We start from the raw sequence: 22,183 nt of genomic DNA on the forward strand, positions 1-22,183 counted from the left end.
GAGATGAAAAATTCAAGCAATGGAAACTAGACTAAGGCAGTGAAGGGTAAAATGGGTACCAGGTATGCCCTTTGTGGCTACCAGCCAAGCCTTTCACCTGAGCTCACATGTGGAGCATGACAGCTCAGACCCTGAACTCAGTAACTGGCCCAGCCTATAGAACTATCTTCTAGAAGGGTCACGGCTATAGGGTCTGAGAACCCTTGACATGGCCATACCACTCTTTGCTTCTAGATCCCCACCACTCCACCATCCAGGGGTCCATTTCTGAACTAGTTTGAAAGCAAGAAGAGTCATCCACCTTCACAGGTCTGTGCTATGTTTGCTTTTCCCACAGCCAATGCACCTTAGAAACAGTCCTGGCTAAAAGATTAGCCACCCAGGTCTACAGACTAGGGAATCTAGACAACAATAGTGTGACCACCAGCCTGCAAAGTTAAGCATGGTCAACAGGGTGCCCGGCTACATAAAGGAAGACAGCACCTGCCTGAACTCAGGTTCTGATGAATATCTGGCACTTCAGTGGTCTGCCTTCAACAGCGACATAACTGATATGCTTTTGATAATACTTCAATTTATTTTTATTCTTCTGCTTATATAATTCTGTGCACCCTTTTCTTTACAGTGTAGATACAGACTCTCTGAATTTGAGTTCAGTAATTATAAAAACTGCAAAACATATATGGATAGATGCAAAGGTTCTAGTAACCAGATACAGTAAGAAAACAGCAGCGCCGGGGGACATGTAGTGTAGAGGGACACAGTAGGGCGGTACATCTGATGATGATCTAGACCAGGAAGTGCAGGAGGTCCTGCTGAGATTCTGAAGCTTCTCCTTTTCCGTTTTGCTGTCTGCTTTGTTTCTGATGAACACAGCCAACAGGGAAATGCCCTTTCCCTGAGATGAGACATGCCAGCTCTTATTCCCGACTGTGATCAGGTGTCTGGTTTCTGAAACAGAACCATGATTATGCCAGCATACAAACTGCTCTCCCGGGAGAAATCTTGACATGGACTACTCCTCTGTTCTGTAAGCACAGACTCGTTGACAGTGATTTTCACCTAGTTCCAGCCTTGCTCAAAGAACAGAGAAAGAAAACAGTCTGATAGTAGGGTGAGTCCTTGGCACCCCCTCAATGGCAACTTGGGCTCTTTCTCTCACAAGCACACATTTTCACCCCCTTTTGCACATGGAGCACTCCATCTTGCCTTACAGAGGAGAGCTGTAGATACAGTTTCTGAACGCATGTCCCAGCTTCAGACTCCATGAGCCCCAAAGCAACTGAAGGAAAGGGAATCTGGAGACCTGCTCCCCTACAGTGCAGCCCACTGATGAGTCATGTGAGGACAGCTGAAGATGTAGGCAGGGTGGAGACTTGCACTCATTGAATCTAGGGCAAGGCAGGCTTCTGTGTCTCCAGTCAACCCACAGAGGTGGGCTGCTGTGGTTGCTGCTCCACAAGACCATACATTAAGAAAGAGCAGTGCAGACAATGTGCAGACAGGGAATGCTATGAGAACCGACTCCTTCTGGGTTTAGAAATCTTTTTAAATAAAAGAATCGTGTCCAAGCAGGGAGAGAAGGAGATGTGACACATGCCCGTGTGTCTGTGTGGATAGGTGGGGACCAGAAAAAGTACCCAATGAAGAGGAAATGAAGGCAGAGAAGAAAGACTGAGACAGAGAGAGAGAGAGGGGGGGGAGTGCAATTTGACCAAAACTTACGAAATAGAAAATGTTACAGCAGAAGGAGCAAGAGGCTTGTAGACTGCAGAGGGATAGATAAAGTACTAAAGATATCAAGACTAGTTTTGTATGCTGGGAGAAAGGGTGCAGAACCTCCCGATGTGGAACTGATTCTATGCATGAGAAAGGGGATGGAAGGGAATTCTGGTCAGCAACAAGAGCGGTACACCCCAGTAGTTAAATTACAGATCTTCAGCATAGATCTAGACAAGTACTTTTCTGTTAGTCACAACCTAGTCTCAGATGAATAGTGTTTCTTCAGATGAGTTAATTTGGATCAAACAAGGAAGGACATATTGTCCAATCTCCTTGTAACGTCCTTCCTGAGTAACCTATGATCAAGCAGAAGTTCTATGGCAGCACACATCATTTATATTTATTCTCAGAGCCTGATCATTTGTGGAAATGCTTCATAGTGCAATATCATGAAAAGAAAAGCAAATGAAGCTATAAGAATGCACAGTATTTTGCACAGCTGCCTACATGTAGAGGCATGGAGCTGGGTCAATACTGAGTGTCAAGGGACAGAGGTGACACACAGAAAGATCAAGAAAATACAAAAGCCTAGTGGACAAGTTGCCAGCCAGAAACATAATTAGTAATAAAAGAGAAAAGATATCTGAAGTAAAGACATCTAATAAATTTTCCATCAATACTTATTTGTCTGTTCAAATCAGCATAGTCTTTTAAATATAATCCCTGTTCTGGGGTGGGAGATAAACTTCACTTGGAAAGGGGTTCCAGTTAACTCCTTCAGCAAATAAAAACATCTGCAGACAGCACAACATACAATCACCCATACATGCATAGATGTTTAGATATGTAATAAAGCAACCATTGCATAAAGTTAACAGGGGAATCCAGGTGGATATACAAGTAGTCGCTGGAACGTATTTCCAACTTTGATGCATGTCTTTACACTTTCACAACAATGTTGGAGGAGTTTATGCTCATTGTCTAATTTATTTAGGTTAGTGTGAATGTTTACTATCTCACTCTCTCCTCTCAGAATACACCAGTTCTCCCTTGAAGAGTAAGCACATGTAATTAACAGAATCAAAGTTTTCCATTTTCACATTTTACACTTCCTTTTTGTAGAAAATGAATTGTGTGTGGATCCAGATTTGCTTCTTTTACTTAATGATACATCAATCATGTTTTTCCAGATAAGTTCATGTAACTGTATTTTATTCTCATTAATAACTAAATGGGTTTGTACTGCCCAGCTACACCACAGTGTATATCAATTATTTTCTCATTAACAGCATTTTGATTACTTTAAAAAGCCCTCTTTTATGCATATCATACTAAGGCTGATGTTCATTTTCCTTTAAAACAAAAACACTAACACCATCCCACAGTGTCACGGCAAATAGCTGATGAGTCTGTTGGCCAATGATAGGTATGTCTGAATCAAGAGGAAAAGGAAACTCACAGAATGAAAGTCATAAATCTTATCTCCAACAAGCAGTAGACATGGCCAAACCAGTCTATAACCAACAACTAGAATGCAGCAATGTAAAAAAAGAAAATCAGTTTCATGTACAACACAGCTCCTCTGCTCCTCTTTCTAACTCAGCTATCTGGCTCCCTTGCCTAAGAATAGAAGGAACAAATCTAATGAAAAGACATTTACAACCAGATGTGTCGGTATAGAAAACCGACCCATTTACAAGAAAACAGCTTGGCAGATGGCTCAGTGGGTAAGACCACTTGCTGTACTGAGTTTGGGTGACCAGGATCCAGGTAAAAGCTAACTTGTGTGTGGCCTCTTGCATCTAGAACCCAGTGCCAGAAGGTAGGAGTTGGAGACAATAGGGTTGCTGGGACTTGCTGGATATCAGCCTTGCTAAAATAGGGTGGATGAGTTCCAAATTCAACAAGAAGCTTGTCTCGAGGAACATGTTCCTCTGGACTCTGCAGTTGTGTGCACCTGTGTACACACCCATTCACACATATGCACACATACATACACTACACATACATGAAAATAGTAATTTTAACAGAAAAACAAAGCAAGCCAAAGGTACATGTCTATAACCATTTAATGTTAGAATTTCATTTGTTTCTATAGGTCCTGGCAATAATAAATGCAACGGGGAAAATACAAATCTGAATATCAATAAACGCATGGCTTCCGAAATACCTGCTGTAAGACTACAGGATAGCATAGAACACATGTTAGAAAGATACCCTGATCCTCATTCACAGGAAACCTGAGGAAGACATTGCAACAACCACTACACCAAATGACAGAAGGACAAAATTGTGAATTCAGCCAGAATGGTCCTAAGTCCATGAGTGACTAACAAGAGCATAATATGTTTATGTTATGCCATCATTAGCTGTTACTCCAGGACTTAAAAACGAGTAGGTAGGGCCTGAAGCTTTGGCTACTCTTCATACCCTATGATGTACACAGCATCCTGCCCTGATATGCAGATAAGCTTGATTATTTTCCCCATTGTGATTATACATATGGACATGAGTAGCTCTGGGGAGGAGCTAAGAATGAGTCATGGGGCTTAGGTTTTCTGGGTGAGGGAAATCCCAAAAGTCAGAGAGAGACATTTGCTGACTCCTGTACTCACAGTACACAAAGGAGGGAAATACATCCATAACATTTATGATGGGGAAACAAAGCTATATATATATATATAATAAGCACATCTTGCTAGCAGGTTCTTCTGGAAATCAAATTTTATTATTCAGAGTCAGTCAACACTTAGAAAAGAATCACACACTTTCCCTATACTACGGGCATCACAATAAATTTGCAGCAATGTATATGAATGTACAGAGCTAAGGGGGCAGGAAACGTAAGACCATGGCTCTGGGTAACACTTGACAAGGACCCCAGCTGTTTTTTAAAAGAGCAAATTGAACATAATGATCTTTTAAACTTCCCGAAGGCTCTCAGTTCTGTTTCTAAGCAGCTCTCAGCAAATAGAGAGAAGCAAATAGGGTTAACCACGTGACAAGTGACACAGACTGGATGTCCTTACAGGTCCCCTTGTTATAACAAAGGCTTTTTGAGATTTACTTAGAACACTGCCCTCATATTCCCAAGCTTGCATTGTTGTAACTTGCCGTTATTTTGTTTAATTCTTTCACCCTTCTTATCTATAGAAATAGCCCCTGGAAAAACAGTGAGGACCTCGAAAGTCAATAATGTCATTGGGAAAACTGCTGGGACACAGCAGCCTGGACAAGCAAGCTGCCTTTCAGGATGCTGATAACTTATGAGTGGAAATATGAGATGTCTTTAATTCTCATTTCAGGCCTTTCTCGGATGATGGAACCATGCTGCCTCCAAACTCTGTTAAACGTCCCCTAAAAATAACATGCCATTTAGATGCCAAGAAAGATTCATTTCTAAACAAGAAAGGGTCCTGCATAAAAAAGGACAGCTTCCAGGGCCCAGGAGCAATAAGCAAGCTGCTAAAGAAGCTGAGGCTGCCTTTCTCACCCATCACACAGCTAAGATTTATGGGGCATGTGGGAAATCTCGGCCAAACTTCCTACAGGCAGCCCTGAACAGATCCCGGTGGAGCTCCCGCTGCTAGCAAGTTTGTAACATCTTTATTTCCTGGGAACAGTTGGACTGACCCAGCTGAAGATATGTAAGCATGCTGAAGATCCCTGATAAGGATTAGAAATTCATAGTTTGAGATATCCTCATGTGACACTCTTGACAAAACATCCTGAGATAATACATCTTGAGTGACGAAGTTGAAGCAGTTTGGGAAGTGTCTGTAACTACTTGGGGCCAGATCACCTTATATTATCTCAGATGCATTGTCCATCCAGCTATTGGGAAAATATTCCTTCCATCAAGAGACGATCAACTGCCCGGATTCTGGCATTAAGGGGTGATCATTTTTGAACAGCAGAGCTTTGGAACTGGTAATAAAGGAGCTGAAAGGAATATAAGAAAATGGGGTAGTGGAGATGGCTATATCCTTGCTATCCCGGCCTACTAGCAGCTTGTCTTTGAAATGACAAAGAGAAAGAGAAACCTCTCTGAAAGACACGTTTTCATCTCTTGCCAGCTGCAAGGGGGATATTTTTCAGGAGGTACTTGTCTGGTCTGATTGGAACTTGTGTCTGGGTGTGTCGCCATTCCTTCAAGAGCTTTGCCCTGGGCAAGGCTGCATTCAATACGAAGCTGAAAAAGGAAGAAAGAACGAGTCCAGAGCTGGCAGCCAGTGGGTGGCTTTCCTACACAGATGTGCACTTCCCACGTGCTCTGGTCACAGACAGGACTGGGCTGGTCAGGGGGCCCGACGGAACGGTGCCAGGCCCAGACACAATCCTCTATTCTGAAAGGCAGTGCTGCCAAGTGGGAAGGAGCCACATCCTTCCTCATCCTAAGTCCCCTTCTTAAATTGAGTAGTTGTTCCCAAGGGGGAAGCACAGCGGGGGAGGGAGCAGGCAGCATCTCTAGTTGGTATTAATTGTAACAAGGGGGAACCTTCATTCCCAATATAAAGTTTCTAAGTGAATTCAAGACAGACTCTCCAGACCGGAAAGACCCTTAAATGTCATTTTGATTCAAACTCTTTTTCCCCCCAATATTCAAATCTTCCTATAAAATCCTTGCCAAGTAGATGTCTAGGCCCTCTTTAAACATCTCTTGTTATAGAGAGCCCATTACTAATCTCACCTATAATGAAGTATTAATGTATGGAGCTGGACCCTGGTCCTCTGTAACTGTGTGGAACTCTCGTAACTGAGGTCTCCACAACAATATGAAAACAGAAGTTCCATGTCTCCATAAGGCTCACTTTGCAAATTCGGGGGAGAAGGGCGCAACCAGGATAGTTTCCCTACTCCCCTGTCTCCAACCCTGAACCCTGAGATGATAAAAAAAAAACATACCTAGGACATGAAAATGTCATTAAAATATCAGCAGTCCACTAAGGTATCTCCCATAGTGTTTGAGTCTAAAAGGAAACTGATAAAGGAGAGAAGAAAGCAGCAAGAAGCCAGAAATGCAGAGGACCAGTGGGATTGGCTCAGCCCAGAGTGCATTTCTAGGAATCTGTCAGACAGATCAGCACATTAGCTATGTGTCTCTGTCATAAGATGTTCAGCTGTACATAGGAGGAAACTATGGAGGAGCCTGGAGACACAGGGCAAGGCTTAAAGCCCTTAAGCAAGGTTGAGGGTTTCAAGCCTGGCTTCAGTGCCACACGGAGCCAGTATCTCCTCTATATCTATACAAGCTACCTTGCCATGCTTAGTCCCCATCTCAGCAAGAGGAACAGTGTCAGGAAAGTGACTCATGCAGTCAGGTGAGGGGATAATGTCAATAGCTTGTTAAGCACTCAGTCATTCAATTGTGTTAATACTCTTTCTTCTTACTATTGGGAGTCTAACCTTTGAGTCTCCTAAATGCTTCCCCAAACAATGTAACAAAATAAGGAGTTGGAAGCCCATGGATGTGGCAGGTCACTGAACCAAGCCAAATGACCACACCATACTGAGTACCGGTACTATACATTGGAAGACTAGTTATAGATAGGTTTGGCTGACCCCAAACAGGGCATATTCCTTTGTGGCTCATCTGCAAAGTTATACATTTAGCTTTTTGACCATCTAGCATTCCTTAATACATACTCCATGCAATGGTATCTGTGCAAGCTTACTTTCTATACACTGGCTCCAGTTCCCTTAAGTCCATATTTCTGTCACTAGCTACAAAAAGAAAGAATTGGATAGGCACCTCAAATATATCTGTCCTAGAGTTCTCTTCACTGAATGGCGATCACAGGTTATATAATCACTCCCCTCTTGGCTGTTGAACTCTCAGAAGGTATTGCATTGGGTGTCTACTATGTGGGTCATAACAAGTAAGTTCAGCCGCATCTTGACAAGAAGCTAGAAAATCCAAATTTTAAATATTCACGAGTGTGTTCTAGAAGTGCTGATGGGGAAGACTTAGAAAAGGAATCAGTGTAGAGTGTACAGACCTCAGCGTCTGAATACTCTCAGTTACAGTTTTGTAAAAAGACGTGTCCCTCTTTGCGTTGCATTTGATGGGAGCTTTAAAAAAAACTCTATGGGGAGGCGAAGTAGCAATAACACTCACGTTACTGGAAGCCTGCTGTTTCAGTGGAAAGGAATCTTGAAATTGATGATGTCTGAAAATTGTAGACACATTCAGGAACAGAGACACAGCATAACCAAAGATGAGTCCCAACAACACTGTTGGGCAGTGGTGCTGAGAGATGAGAGAAATAGCAATAAAAGATGTCCATGGAACATGCAGAACTCCAACAAATATGATCCAATTATCAAGAGCTGAATGGCCACTTGGTAGTCATTTCCACCTCTAAGCTACAGTTTTCTCATGTGCAACTCCGAACAAACTGACCTGACAGAGCTGTGATCAAGTCAAGTGGCATAATGGACACACAAGTGTCTCATAAATTGCTAGGCACTTGGATATGCATCAGGAAATGCTCCTTTTGCCACTTAGGAAAGCCAAAAGCATTGGTTTACTAATGCAAATAAGCAACTTTATTTATAGGATCTGTCCTCTCAAAATGATAATAATGCGGTCACATTTAAGCCAATGCCCCACTATCTATAGACTTCTGCTCTTTGCATGGGAGAGAAAAATGTCCTTGTGGATTTGTGAAGAAGGTATGGAGCTATGTCATTATGTCATTATGGTAGACAATACAGGTTGAAATCACTGTCATTTGCAATGTACAGTAGCAATTCAAATCCCATAGCAGCCTGGAGCAATGTCTGTGATGTCTTTAGACCACCCCTGCTTAGGACATTACTGGCCACTGCTGGCTCACTTTCTAAGTGGAAGTCACATGTACTGTCCCTCTGCTGTCTGCAAGATCTGAGCCTTCAAGTCTGAAGCCAGGCAGGTATGACACTGCATGGCTGTGTGTACCAATCCATCCTGTAGGTAACCAATTATTAAAGTAACAGAGAGAGAGTAAAGGAGTAAATGGCTGCAATTTATCCTCATGGCTTCCAGACCACCTTCCCCTTTACAACTAGCCTTTCTTTACAAACGTTGCCTTGCCACAGCCTTTTGCGCCAAATCTTAAATTCCTTGGTTAGAGACTTTTCTCAGGCTCCAACTGTTTCCTTTTGGGGCTGTTTATTGTCCTTTCCATACAATTAGACACCTGCCCCATCCCTTCTGCGTGTGTGTCTGTGTGTGTGTGTCTGTGTGTGTGTGTGTGTATGTGTCTGTGTGTGTGTGTGTGTCTGTGTCTGTGTGTCTGTGTGTCTGAATGTTTGGATGTGTGTGTAGATAGTTCCTCAAAAAATCACCCAACTAGTCCCCAAGACATCTGTGTTTTACTTATTAGATATAAGAGGACAGAAGTGTCCCATTTGATCCATGTCATAAACACAACAACAATAACAACAACAAAGGGAGATTGCAAATTCTATGGCTTGAATTAGTTTTCTAAATTTGGAGTGTTCAAAATTTAACTGCCAAGTAACAGTGCTGAGAAGTATGGCATTTAAGTGGTAATGGACCCTAGATGGCTCTCTCTGCCCTATTGAACACCTTGATGCCATACTGTTGGGAGCGCATTTGTTATCAGGGAAGTGGGCTGACTAAAGGATAAGTTCAGCTCTCTTTTCTCTTAAGGGCGGATATACTTGTCTTTCCATCTTCTGTCTGGGGGTCATGCAGCATGATGGGTTTTCAGTTGTGGCCACACCACCATGGACTCCCTAGCCTCTGGAACCAGCAGAAATAAATCTGTTCCTCATCAATTACCCAGTTTTAGGTATTCTTTTACAGCAGCTCAAAATGAGCTACGTGTAAATAAACACCATATCAGCTTCTAACAAAGATGCAAACAAATACATCTAACTAAACAGTGTGGGCTCGCTACATTAGCTTCTTCTCAAGTACACACACACACACTCTGCCAAGTAGAGAAAGGCTCCACGACTTCGCTCTGTCTCATTTCCCTGCCAAGCATCTCTTCATTACAGGGTAGGCCCCCAGTGCTGCAAGTCTGTACAATTTGCAATTTGCTTTTAAGAAAAATAAGGCAAAACAAATGTAAGAAATATATGATTTTATTCATCATCACAGCCCATAGTGACCAATGGAGGTAACAGTAGCAATGTTTTGTTGCTGTTGTTTTGTTATTTATTAATTTTGTTTGTTTCTATGTTAGGTTTACAACTAAAATGTAAAACCTTTGCAGCAACCATTGAATAGGGTCATGATTACAAAAGCCCTGGGCACAGTTCCCAATACATAGACCCTGGACCCATCTTAGGATCTACATCTACAACTTCATCAACTGACCTCCATAAGTGTTATTTAGAGAAAAGTGCTGGACTTTCGCTACTTTTTTTTCTTGTGACTCAGGATGGTCTGTAGTCATTGCTAGAATGCATAATAACTTTCCAGCTATGCAGAATAAGTCTGTAGAAGGATAGGCAAGGTTGGATGCAGTGCCCGTAGCTCTCAAAGCACCTTTTGAACCCATGCAAACCCCAGAACCTGGCTGTTCTTCAAACAGAGCCTTTCAGAAACCACAAATCATGCTTTGCTCGGTACAAGGTACCAGAAGGCCCTGCAACAAAATTAACATCACTGATTATAAGCAGATCTTTGGCTCTAAAATTTGAAGGGTAGCTATTAAAACGAACACTACTGAAAAGTTCCCTGTGTACATAAGCACGCGCATGTTAGTTAGTTGAAAATATAATAAAAACAGCAAAAGTGAACTGAGTACTAATTACATTCCAGGCACTAAACTAACTACCTCATTGTACTTTGTATTTAATCTCCAAAACAGCCAAGAACACAGGTGAGGAAACACACCTAGAGATGTGAAACAATTTTACCAACCCCAGGGTGCTGATATGATTTGCCTTCCCAGGTTATCTCAGCCTAAAGCCCATGTTTTTAATCACTAAATGCTAATGGAAAGATGCAATCTCAAAGAACAGGCCACATATTGATTCCTAGATTAAATACACTTATTGAACTATTTCTCTTATATAAGGCAGCAACAAGTAGGAGGGACAAATGAAGACAGGTAAGTATTAAGGTCATCTCTTACAAAGTACAGAAGGGTATCATTGTAGAGTTTGTTCGAGTTCAAACACAGGCTCTCCCAGAGACCAAGTCTATGACTTTGGGTCTTTAGTTACTTTTCCACAGAATATAGATTATAACCATACCTGTCTCATAGGGTGATGCTGAATTTTTTAAATGAATATAAATCACATGAAACAGTACTTGGCATGGACTGCCAAGCTATGTGAGAGTCATATTAAGATGCATACGTACGAGCCCATGAGACTCCACAAGGAAACTGCCTGTAAGCCACTTGTAGACAGAGCAGGAACCGTTTAAACCCACAGAACTAGTGTAAAGAGACTCATCTTATGTGGAATTAAATGTTCTCACTCGTTAGCACAGCAGGGTTCGGGAAACTGGTAGTCAAAGATTTACAGGGAAATAATCCTAGCCCCAATGTTTTAGGGAACTGATTACATAAAACACCTACACAGAACCGTAAAATTCCCAGCTGAATTCAATTGAGCAACATGCACGCATACATTTCCTTCCATTACTTAATGCATTTGGAAATGAGATAGGTTCACTGGAGAAAAACCAAAGGAATCCAGTTTTGACTATTTCCCTAATTTCTTTCTCCTTTGAGACGTTCTCATGAGAACTAGAGGCTTGAGTGAGATGTGAATGAAACTAAACTGCCTTTCTCATCTGCTCACAGCAGCTCTTCTGAGGCTAGACTGCTTTATCTTCTCATCATGTGAATAAGTTGCTTGGCTGTACTCTCTGCTCACTGCCCCGCCCTACCCTTTTGGTGACATGCCATAGGACTTTACATGATATCAGGGCTCCTTACTATGGTGGCAGGGCTGATCTATTCTTACCCCTGACTATCACAAAACATTATTTCCAGATGTCTCCTTAATCCAGCCCTCCCATCAACAATGACTCCAGAGCTGTCTTGGCTCCTTCACGACTATTTTCTTCATTGCTACGTCATTTTCTCAGAGACAGCCTTTCATGGCTACCTTGTTTAGAACTGTTCACATTCAGCCAGATGTGTTGGTGGAGCACACCTTTAATCCCAGCACTCAAGAGGCAGAGACAGGTGCATTTTGGTGAGTTCAAGACCAACCTAGTCTACAGAGTGAGTACCAGAACAGACTCCAAAGCTACAGAGAAACCTATCTCAAAAACATAAAAAAATTGACCACATTCATCTTTCAATATTATTTTAATCTCAGCCTCCCTCCACTTAATCTGAAATCTCTTGTTTTGTTCTCTTTTCTTGTCATCTACTTGCCTATCAAAAGATCTTGATAGATAGGTAGACAGATGATAGATAGATATAAGATAGATAGATAGATAGATAGATAGGTACTTAGATGGATGGAAAATGTGTTTTAATTTTTTGGCTTCCTCCCAAATTGACACTGGTGTATCCAAATAATAAGCACTAGGGTGCCTCTGCTGGCAAAGACAGATTTAGACACTCAAAAAGGGCTTCACAGATTTCTATACACACATGAATATACATATATCTATATATATATAGATGATATAGATAGACATACAAACATATGCACACCTAGAAATAAATATGTGTGTTGATATATCTATATACATACACATATAGATACATACATATGTCACCATTAAGGATTCTAAATAAAATCCTCAAGTCATCTATCTGTATTCAAATACACAAACACACATACACAAATATGCACATGAATGTTTGTGCATACAAGTATCAAAATGTTTCAGTATTGTATATTCACATATGCAATTTCTTTACTTATACATTCTAGATATTTCTTTCTACCTCTTGAGGACAAATAATATGTAGACATTGACTCATAGACTTGTTTATTTATCATTGAGTCATGATTAGGAAACATCTTCTAAACATATTTCAAGGCTCTTAGTATGTAATAGTAAGCAAATGTCCCTGGCCATGTAGATTTTACTTCCAAATAGGGTTAAGACAAAAATAAATAGGCAAAATAAATACAATAATTAAATAATGTGTGAAAATTCAATATAACCACCTAGAAAATAAATGGAACATGCTTATCATAAATTTATAGATAAGAGAACTGTCTTAGTTAGGGCTTTTATTGTTTTGAAGAGACAGCATGACCATGGCACTACCGCACTTGTAAGGAAAACATTTAATTGAGAGAGCTTTTTTATAGTATCAGAGGTTTTCTCAATCACCATCATGGTGGGGACCATGACAGCATGCAGGCAGACAAGGTGCTTGAGGAATAGCTGACATTCCTACATTTTTCAGTCAGCAGGAACTCAACTGAGACACTCAACGGTATACAGATCATATGAAACCTCAAAGCCCACCTCCACAGTAACACATTTCCTCCAACAAGGCCATACCTACTCCAACAAAGCCACACTTCCTAATAGTGCCACTCCCTATGAGAGATTATGGGGGCCAATTACACTCAAACTACCACAAGAAATAAAATTAGACAGGCTAAACCCACAGTATTTAGGATTTACATCCTGAATCCAGCACCTCTAACTTTTCATTCAAGTCCTATCTCCATCAGTCACACTCTGAAATTCGAAAACTAAAATCAAACTTTCCAGAGAAGAGATGTTTAATGTGTGCTGTCGTTCTCAAGTCTCAAATATGTCTACAAATTGAATGAACTCCTTTTTTCTAATAAGACGCAATATTCTCCCATGGACAATTTGGAAAGGCCCAAAAATGGTACACTCGTAATTCCAGAATCATAACAGAATCCAAGGACTGCAGAATTTTATATTTTTATATATTTTGCAAAATATTATGGTGACACAGCATTTGCCTTATATTTTTAGGCCTCTATTTTTACTTCCAATACAGAAAATGTAGGTATAGCTGACTACTTTCTTTTCCCATCTGCAAACCTGGATTTCTGAGCATGGAGGAGTCTGCAGTCAGAAGAATAAAGTGGAGCCATATTCCCCAGGACACCGAAGTATCTCTATGGATCTGTCTTGTTGTTATTCTCACTGAGGCCAATAAGCCTGCCAGGCAGGCATCTGTGACTGTGATGCCTCGCGGACTATGAGGTGGCTCTGTGAACAGAGTGAAGTTGCCCTCAGCCTTGCATGCTATCACCCCTACCTTACCTTACTCTGCAGCCACAGACCCACAGCAGCTACCTAAGAGAGTGCTCTCTCCATATCCTCATTCATCGGTTCAAAACAGCATGCCTACAGAAGAATCCTTGCCTGGCTAGTGAGCCGAATGGCTTAGGGATGGGGAGAACATAGTCTTGGTCATGCATTAAGAGTTATAAAACTGGGTTACCTCACTCAGGATGGTTTCTTCTAGTGCCAGGGTATATACTCACTCATACATGGATTTTAGACATGGATCGGGGGAGTGTAAGCCTACAATCCCATGGCCAGAGAGTCAGGGAAACAGAACCTTCATACAGTGACTGATGGAAGCAGAGGAAGACACCCATAGCTAAACACTGAACTGAACTCCTGAAACCCAACGACAGAGAGGGAGGACTGATGAGCAAAGGGGTCAAGACTGGGCTGGTTTAACCCACGGAAACAGCTGACCTGAACAAGTGGGAGCTCTTGGACCCCAGACTGATGACTGGGAGGCCAGCATGGGACTGATCCAGAACCCCTGAATGTGGGGAGGCCTAGGAAATCTATGGAGCCTTGGGTAGTAGATCAGTATTTATCCCTGACATACAAATGGACTTTGGGTGCCCATCCCACAATAAGGGATGTTCTCTCAGCCTGGACTCTTGGAGTTGGGCCTGTATAAAACAACAAACTCTGGATATCCCCATAGAGGGTGTCACCCTCTCTGGGGAACGGAGTGAATTGGGTGGGGAGCTGGGGAAACTGGGGGGGGGCAGGGGAGGAGGGAAGGGAGAGGGAGCTGGGATTGACCTGTGAAGCAAGTTTGTTTCTAATTCAAATAAAAAATCTTAAATAAATAAGAACTATAAAACAAGATGGTCCAATTCTCACCTCCACTGTTTACTGTATGCAAAGGCCTTAGCAAGTGTTTAGCCACTTTGAGACTTAGGATGAAACACGTTGGCAACATTTGACCCAATTATCTCGGTGCTATCATTTTTACAAAAAAATTAATTTCTATCTATGTGCATATACATAATATGAAACATTTTAGATTCTGAAACAAAATACATAAATAAAACTCTAAGTATTTGAACACATGGCATCTTTTACTGTCTATTTTAGTATCTACATGAACCTGCATGGAAATCATTATCACTGCTGCTCATGCCAAATGCTAATGTGCCCATGGGCCAGGCTTTTAACAAATGTTATGACATATGATTGACACTTACCAAACACATGATGATATAGCCTTTATTATGCTATTTTAGAGATGATGATGAAAATAAGGCACAGACAGAACAAATACCTCCCAAAGTCAATTCCAGAAAGATCATCTGATGTCAAAGCCACATACGTCACACAACCACAATTTAAGTTACAATAGCTTCTAACAATAACCGGCTTAAAGGACTGTGATTCCAATAAAAAAGAACATTTTCAGATACCTGAATTTATAAACTTCTTCTTTCTCTTTTCTGTTCACTTTAGAATGGATTGGCAGACTATGAAGCAAGTGAGATGATAAGGATGCATGTGCCACTCATGAAGAAACCACAAGTACCGCTGGATAGAAGCAGAAACAAAAAATTACCCATCCTTTGGTTCAGTGGAGTCCAATTACATCAAGTAATATCTGGACAGATGGATTCTTTACTACCTTGAGGAATCATAAGATCCAAGCTCCATGGAAACTTCTAGCTTTCTCTCACAGATATGCATTTGTGACACTTGACACTACCCTTGGGGTCAGTGCAAGTAACAGTGAACTTGAGTAACATCTTTCACTGCCTTTTGAAAAGCAACCTTTATTATTAGGATAGAAGAGTGATATGTTTTTCCATCTCTGAGCTGGTGATGTCCAGTCTTCTTAGGGTCTGTGACTCTTTATCACTTGTCTGATTTTATAAACACAAAATTAGAGAAAATTAAAGTAATTTGTCTATAGAAGCAACCTTTAAAATAAGCAATTCCATGACAGAATAGAAGGAAGCTAACCATGGGTCTATTTAATATACTATTAATCTACTAGTCATTCAATTTATCTCTTGTATATATAAGACACTGTTCTAGGCTCAGGGTGGAATAAAAAATGACTTAAGTATTGATCAAGGACACAGACAAAGACGCAAATAATTGGCCCATAGCTTTCAATATGAAATACATATACAAGGTGTTGTAGGAACTTAAGTGGGGTTTCACGAAGTAGGTTGAATCAGGAAAGGATTTAGAAGGAAAGAGGACAATGAAAGTAGCAAGACTACAGCTGAGAATTCAACTGGGGGCACTTATAATAGCAATTATATTGCATACAGTCTCCACAGTGCAATATCCAATAAATATAATGAGGTAGACCAAAGACCTCATACTGTGGTATGTTCTCATCCTTGTGGGCTACATAAGCTTGGGCAAATCTGTGAATATCTCTACATACCAGTTCTTTCATTTGGAAAAGCAGACAATTTTAGATAGAGAGATAGGTACATAGATGATTATAGATAGGTATAGATAAATATATGATTGATAGATATATTGGAATAGTGATATAATAGTTATAAATATAATAGCTATTTTGTACCCAAATTAAATTTAGCAAGGCTACATGTATGTGCTCATTTCTTGCTATTTTCTTTTTGGTTGGATAATATATTTGGGCATCAAAAAACAAGGATACTTTATCTTTTAGTTCCTTTCCTCCCATTGCTTGATAGATGTTTTAAAAAAATAGATTTTGAGAGCAGAACAGATTCTAAAGAAAGCACCAACTTTGATGTGACCAAATAACCTTATAGACTGTTTACTCAGCTCTCTCATATCTGAGTTCCCAAATGGGCAAAGTAATAAAAGGGTTATAGTGCTCGTGTGTAGATGGGATGGGCTCCAGGTCCAAGTACTGGTATTCAACTCTGGTCCAGAGACAGCAAAGTTTAAGTTTTTGCTAGCTTTAATCTAAGATGAACTGAAACAATGGGTCTCAGCAACATTTACTTGACTTGTGCAACATGGCATGGGCCATGCTCACCATGCTTCTTAGCCTCTATGAGCGTCAGTGTCCTCAAAACAATACACAAAATTATCCCAATGCTTATATGACATCATGGGGAGAAAATTCTGCAAATATCCCAGCAGAGGTCATTAAACAGTAGCTGTTAAATGCTGAAGACTATAGCTTATCAGACTGATAGATGGAAAAAATGTGTACAGAAAAATGAGTGCTTATAGAATATTTTCTATGGAAAAAATGTGCTGGAGTGGAGAAGAGGGAAGAAGCTCAGAAGTTCAATGTCCTTTTTGGCCACAAGGAAAATTTGAGGCTGGCAGGGACTAAGGAGTCTCTTTCTTAAAAAGCAAGCAAGCAAATAAACAAATCGCAAATAAAAAGAAAGGAGGGAAGTAAAATGGAAGTCAGCCCTGAGTTACTATTTCTCAGTAGCTACTAAATAGCTATAGAACTTGAGGATCACCCTTCAGAAGCTTTTGCTTCAGGTACCTGCCAGACTCTAGAACTCATGGTTGATAAAGTTTGCTCACCAATCCATCATAAAAAATTACACATTCTACATTAAAAGCAAATGAGTAAATGGGTAGCTAGACTGAATATATGCTCTAAAATACCCAATTCTAAGTGTTCTGCAGCCTTCTTGTTCTTGGGTGTTTTTCCTTTCCTTTCCCTGTACAGAACAATGTGTAAAATGGGCAAAGAGCACAGTAGGTGGCTCTCTTTGGTACTTCCTCGGCAAGGCAAAATGACTCACTGGATCCTATATCTGTGCCACCAGCCAAGGCCTGAAGAAATTGAGCAACAATTGAAGACATGTGTGTGCTGAAGATAACCTTTTAGTTTTCCCTCTGCTTGCTCCTTTGATCTCCCCCAGCCACACTCTACTTTCCTAACTCTACCAGGTAAGCTAGGGCTAAGTGTCTACTGTGGGGCAGGAGCTGACATAGGCTCCCAAATGGCAAAGCGTTTCTTCTGGAAGTGCATTAAGAAGCCTGCCTGTTATCTACAAAGGTGAGAATCCTGACTCATGAAGAATCTCCATGGACAAACAGCCTCTGTGACTCCATCCTTCTCCATGCACCTGAAGCTATCAATTCCTACTAGGAGGTCTAGAACTCTAGACCTATAGTTAATGGTAAAATCGAGTACTTAACATGGGTTCCCTCCAAATGCCACTTTTGCATACTTTATTAGTTAGCTTTCTGTCCTTGCAACCAACATACCTAATAGAATCCTCAATGGAGGAGGGGTTTATTTCGGTTGAGAAAATGCAGTCCAACCATGGGACTGTGTTCCTGTGTACTACTACGAAACATCACTGGGTGGAGACTGTGTTAGAAGATTGCCATTTACATCATGACTAACCAGAAGACACACAAAAGAAAGGAAAAACCACCATTTTGCTTATGTCTTCCTTTTACCCTTTTATTCTGTCTAAGCCTCCGTTCCATGGAGAGAGAGAACTGTGTTTTACAAGTCTAAATGATTCTACACCCTGTTAAGTTGACAATAAAGATTAAGCATTACACATGCTCTTCTCTCTATCCTACTTTGTCTATGAAGTGGTGAGAGAGTTGGAGAATGGTAGGCCAATTGTGACATTTCCTCCTTAGTTATCGTGCCAACCACTAATCAACTACAGACCAGAACAGCAGGAGGAAGATGTGGTCCAGACTAGGAAGATCAGCTTGACATAATCCTGAGCTCTATATCTTGACAGTACCACTCCCCCTAGCATCTGAAGGAGCACCCCATCAAACACTTGAGAATGGAGTGAGGCCTTAGAGAGCATCCCTGGAAACTCTACTGGGAGTCAAATCCACAAACTCTATGGAGCCATGTTGAGGAATTATCCTCAAAGAAATAACAGCTTTGTGACCTGAAATCACCAACCAAATAAGTTCAGTCTAAGAATGCAAATAAGTTGTTCACATTCAACTGGAGAGGCAGCAGGGTATGATGGGAAAGGGCCTGAAAGAAACTGAAGGAGAACTCAGAGATGTGAACTATATTCCTAGGACAGAAATTCACTAACTCTGTGATCCCTGGAAACCTCTTATTTCTGGGAGTCTCGCTTGAATTTTCTTTCCAGTGAACTGAGATAAGCTAAGAGAGGTGCTATTTAATGAGCAGTTCTCCACTACATGTACTTGATGCTAAGCACTGAACTTCATCTTCACAAGAAACCGTAGCATAAGCATTTTTAAGTCATTTAAGAACTGGATAAAATTGAATCTCTGAAAGTTGAAACAGTTTTCCCAGTAGCACACATCAACTTACGTATCAAATCCAGAATGTAAAATCTAGTGTCTCTTACCACACCATAGACCCTCCCACTAGTAATATGCTGGCCATGAGCATCTCAGAGGGTTAACACAAGCAACAAGGAAAATAATGTATGTGGAACACACTTGGAAATTTTAAAGTTCTACATACACACATACACAGTTTTTGTATAACAACAAGCAATAACATGTATTAGGAAAGAAAAACTCAACAAAAACTGAAAACCAGAAGGGATTTGCTTTCACAGTCTTCCCAATCCCCCTGTTTAACCTTATTTTGAGTAGTTCCCCTTTCCTTCCAAGTCCCTGGTTTCTCAAGCACAAATTCAGACATATCCCAGACAAGTCATCACAATGCAAGCACAAGGGACAGTCTACAAACTGGCATGACCCTGTCCTGTGGCAATGCCTGGTGTGGGAAATACCACCACCACACCCTTCACTCTTACCTTCTCTCAAAATGTATCCCGCCCCTTCCCTGGAGTTCAATATTGCACGAAAATGCTGTGGACTGTGAAGGAAGCAGCCCTTACAAATGCCATACATTCATTTCTGAGACTTGCAGCACAGCCAGTAGATGGTAGTAAATAATTGTATGGATCAAAATAAAATCAATTGTCATGCAAGTAGTGTAGAGGTGACTACAGAAGCTGCTTAATTTTAAAAGACAAGTAACATAGGAAGGCTCATGTGAGCATATGTATGTGTTTAAGTTTAAAAAGGCAAATTAATATCCCTCAGAGACCAAACTTCAGTGTCATTGAAGAATATATAAAAATTCTGTTGCTTTCTGATACTAGCCCAAGAATATAAAGTTGTTAGATGAACCTAAGAACAGGAATAGAAGACTAGGCACTATCTATGGCATTGCTACAACTTCAAGCTTCCTTCTCTTGTCTTTTTTAATCCCTTATGAAATATAAGACCCTCTTTGTCAACCTAGGATATCGCCTACAAAGGCATTTCACAAGCTGGAGGCTTGACCTGAAAATGAGGAAGAAATTCACATGCTCAAACACCAATTTTACAACCAAGTCTACCTGGAGACAAGATTCAGAAAACCCTGGAGTGAACTGTTCAGGCCCTGCAGATAAGGTCACCTACCCCCAAACATGACTGCTAGAGTTCCAGCCACCTGGTGGAAAGAGTTCAGATTCCTGAGAACTGTCCTCTTACCTTACCACACATGTACACACAGGTGCATGAACAGTACAAGTGCACACACTTGCCAGCACGCATATAAATGAACACACATAAATAAATAAATAAATAAATAAATAAATAAATAAATAAATGCAAAAAAATATATTCTTTCAAACGTTCAAACCCTAAAAGGGGAAAACGCCATTCTATTTTCCAGGATTAAAAAGGGTCACTCCAAAGTAGTAGGAAATCACATTTCTCAAACACAGTGAACCCACAGTAGCCAGCAATATTTACCAAAGTTACCAGGCCAAGCACCATGCTGAACATGTCACTTGAACTGCTCTATTTCTTCCTCCCAACTACCGGGAGGAATCACAGAGAGCACTCTAATGTCCGTTTTGCCAAGTGAAAGGGGATTAGCAATGTGGGCTAAACTACTCAAGTTCACACTGTCAACACAGGCACAGAGAAAAAAACCAGACCTTCCCAGTCCATTGCTAACCAGGAATCTGCCCTGCAAAGCAAAGCGTCTGGTTCACAATTTCCAGATCAGTGTGTTGAGGGAGGGAACTGTCTCTCCTAAAGGAAGCAGCAGCAGAAGTTTGCTTTTCCTGCTTCCCTCATTTACAGCCAGCACTGAGCAGTAGAAGGAGACTCCAGGCTCCATGAAGTCAGCTGTTCCTAAAGGACAGGCATCCTGTGTCACCCAGGGAGGGGGGGGGTCTCCTTTTGCCTCCAAGCCTGGGAGAGTGGTGGCCAGCACCTGGCTGTTTCTTACCTCTCTCCTAACTCATCGGGGCTCTTGTGGAGACAGCCTCGATCCGGGAAGGAAAAAAAAAAAAAAAAAGCAGGTCAGGAAAGGAGCTAGCAATGCTGCTGGCAGCCTCTCCCCAGGCTGTCATTGCTGGGGCTGCGAGCAACGTGATGGAGTGGGTGTGCTGGGACACAGCCTCCTGCTCGCCTCACGCTTACAGCGCTCTCCAGAGAACCCTAGGCACAGGGAGACTGGTATAGATCCCTCAAAAGGGCTGAGAACACGCACAGCCACCGGCAGCCGTCCCAGGACTGCGTTACTTAAACCCTACCAATCAAAAACAGGGATTCGGGTTGCTGAGTTCGAATCCCGACCTCCCACACTAACTAGAAGTGTTAGCGTGTTTAGCGTGGCGGCTGACTGGCCCTGTGTCTCAGTTTTCCCGTCTGTAAAAGAGAAGGGTTGTAGGAGCCAATCTAGAAGAATCCTACTACCCTGAGTTACTGCAGCTGGCCATTCCAACCCAGCCCTCCCTGCAACGCGAGACTCACCTTTCTGGGCCAGCCGAGCGGGCTCCGCGACAGCGACAGGATGGGTGCAGGGTGGCCGGCCACTGCCTCTTTCCAGACCCTGATCAGAGCCTATCCCAGGAGATCCAGATCCTGCCAACCTCCTCCGACTAGCCTCTTACTTTCCACCGCACTTTCTTTTTCCCCCTCCGGGGCTCCTCCCCCGCCACTGCGCGATTGGCCCCGGGATCCGGCCACAGGCTCCACCCGCTTCGGTGGCTCGCGCTCCGCCCGCGGTCGGGGCTTCCCAAGGGTGGGGTGGGGGCGGCACGCGGGGCAGTCCCGCCCGCTGCGAGGAGGAGCCGCACGGGCCCGCCCGCCGGCGGATGCCAGGCTGTGCTGGGTGCCCCCTCCTGGGCCAGCCGTGCCCGGGCGGAGCGCGCGTGGAAGGGTTAGCTCTGCAGCCGGCTAGGCGCGCGGCCAAGTGCTCAGGGCAGGTACGGCGCCCCCTGCACACCTAGGCTCACCGGCGTGCTTCCTGCAAGATCACGGTCCTGCAGCCCAGGTCGACACTACCATAGGGTTCTTTAGTCTGTA

General features: G+C 42.1%; 1 protein-coding gene across 8 annotated transcripts in view; it reads right to left on the minus strand.

Annotated features, from left to right (window-relative positions):
- LOC101842609 (interleukin 1 receptor accessory protein) overlaps positions 1-21,826 on the minus strand; it is a 146,732-nt gene extending 124,906 nt beyond the window's left edge. For 3 of the 8 annotated variants that reach the window (XR_005878972.1, XM_040751007.1, XM_040751011.1), the window contains exon 1: positions 21,629-21,826. The gene's annotated coding sequence lies outside the window, so the exon portion shown is untranslated. Of the gene's footprint in view, positions 1-15,339; positions 15,458-21,101; positions 21,139-21,628 lie in introns of all 8 variants that reach the window. The other 5 variants (XR_005878973.1, XM_040751012.1, XM_040751008.1 and 2 more) reach the window with 4 other exon arrangements.
- Positions 21,827-22,183: the final 357 nt, after the last annotated feature.

This window comes from Mesocricetus auratus, unplaced genomic scaffold, assembly GCF_017639785.1.
Source record: "Mesocricetus auratus isolate SY011 unplaced genomic scaffold, BCM_Maur_2.0 Super-Scaffold_100008, whole genome shotgun sequence".
Taxonomy (NCBI): domain Eukaryota; kingdom Metazoa; phylum Chordata; class Mammalia; order Rodentia; family Cricetidae; genus Mesocricetus; species Mesocricetus auratus.